This window comes from Zea mays, chromosome 9 (assembly GCF_902167145.1).
Source record: "Zea mays cultivar B73 chromosome 9, Zm-B73-REFERENCE-NAM-5.0, whole genome shotgun sequence".
Taxonomy (NCBI): Eukaryota; Viridiplantae; Streptophyta; class Magnoliopsida; order Poales; family Poaceae; genus Zea; species Zea mays.
In genome coordinates this window covers 12,230,084-12,232,408 of record NC_050104.1, presented here as the reverse complement: position 1 = coordinate 12,232,408, position 2,325 = coordinate 12,230,084, and positions in this window count along the sequence as shown.

Genomic DNA, 2,325 nt, shown 5'->3' with positions numbered 1-2,325 from the left:
TCACCGGACTGTCCGGTGTACACCGGACAGTGTCCGGTGCCCCAGGGGAGAGCGACTCTGGAACTCGCCAGCTTCGGGAATTTGCTCCGCTATAATTCACCGGACGTGTCCGGTGTACACCGGACTGTCCGGTGAGCCAGCGGAGCAACGACTACTTCGCACCAACGGTCACCTGCAGAAGCATTAAATGCGCGCAAGAGCGTGCAGAAGACAGGCACGCGCGAAGTGGCGCACCGGACACTCTACAGTGCATGTCCGGTGTGCCACCGGACATCCAGGCGGGCCCAGCAGTCAGAGCTCCAACGGTCGGAACTCAACGGCCTGGTGACGTGGCTGGCGCACCGGACACTTTCCGGTGTGCACCGGACTGTCCGGTGCACCATGCGACAGACAGCCTCCACCAAACGGCTAGTTTGGTGGTTGGGGTTATAAATACCCCAACCACCCCACATTCAAGTCATCCAAGTTTTCCACCTTCCAACTACTTACAAGAGCTAGGCATTCAATACAAGACACACCCAAGTGATCAAATCCTCTCCCAATTCCACAAAAGCTTTAGTGACTAGTGAGAGTGATTTGTCGTGTTCTTTTGAGCTCTTGCGCTTGGATTGCTTTCTTCTTTCTCATTCTTTCTTGAGATCAATACTCACTTGTAACCTAGGCAAGAGACACCAATTGTGTGGTGGTCCTTGTGGGGAAGTTTTGTTCCCGGTTGATTTGAGAAGAGAAAGCTCACTCGGTCCAAGGGAAGGTTTGAGAGAGGGAAGGGGTTGAAAAAGACCCGGCCTTTGTGGCCTCCTCAATGGGGAGTAGGTTTGCAAGAACCGAACCTCGGTAAAACAAATCCGCGTGTCACACTCTTTATTCGCCTGCGATTTGTTTTGCACCCTCTCTCGCGGACTCGATTATATTTCTAACACTAACCCGGATTGTAGTTGTGATTAACTTTGTAAATTTCAGTTTCGCCCTATTCACCCCTCTCTAGGCGACTTTCAGTGTTGTTGCTCCATGCGCCTAGGGGTCTCTTTTATAGCCCCAAGACAGATAGGAGCCGTTGGAGATCAACTTGGAAGGAAAATCTTGCCTTCTGTCGAGTGGTGCACCGGACAGTCGGGTGCACCACCGAACAACTATAGTACATGTCCGGTGCTCGATTTCTTTCCATATTGGGCGCTGCCGACCGTTGGTCCTACGGGCCAGTTGGCGCACCGGACACTGTCCGGTGCACACCGAACAGTCCGGTGTGCCCAACCGACCGTTGGCACGGGCCACGCGTCGCCCGCTGATTGCGCAGTCGACCGTTGGCCGCGAGCGCTGTTGGCTCACCGGACAGTCCGGTGATTTTTAGCCGCAGCGTCTTTTTTCCCGAGAGTGGCCAGTTCGCCGCTGGGCCAGCTTGGGCACCGGACACTGTCCGATGTACCACCGGACAGTCCGATGCGCCACAGGCTGGTGCTGGTTTGGCTGAACCGAGCCATTCTTTCTCCATCTCTTTTCCTCTTTCCTTGGCTATGTCTCTGGCACTTAGATGAACATGTTAGCACCTTAAAACAATTTACTAAGTCTAGAAACATACCTTGTTTCATGATTTGCATCTTGGCACTTATAAACTTAAAACAATGTATTGGGCATCTAATCACCAAAACAATTATAGAAATGGCTCAAAGGCACATTTCCCTTTCAGCGAGTAGCAAAGCGACGAGGATGATTGGAGGAGGGAGGGACCGAGCTGAGGCGTCCAGTGGCTAGGGCGGTAGCTACAGGAACAAGAGTCTGGCCGACTGAGGGAGCCGAGAGCCTGGGAGCGTGGCGTGGGAGACGTACTAGGGTTGTTGTTGCTTGTTTTTTGGTGGACTATTTTAGTGGGCTAGTGGCTGGGCCTCCGAGTCCGTGGCTTATGTGACCGTGTGACTATTCGGGGCGGGTTAGCGGGTTTCGGGGATGGAAAATGGGTAACCATACCTAACCTCGTCATACCCGACAGATTCTAGACTTGACCCGGATCCTGAGGCTGCCACCACATTAAGTCATTCCCTTCACGCCACGTCGCCCTATATATTGCCCTATGCCCCGCAAATGCCACACCACATCGCCCGTATGGACCCTCACCGCCACGTTGGGTCAAACTCCACCGGACGATCACCCCTTACTTTCAGGGGTGTTTGGTTTCTAGATATTAATTTTTAGTCAATATATTTTTATTCTATTTTAGTCTTTAAATTTACGAAACTAAAACTTTATTTTAATTTCTGTATTTAGCAAATTAGCAATTAAAATAGAATAAAATATAAGAACTATAAATCAGTCACTAGAACCAATCACCGC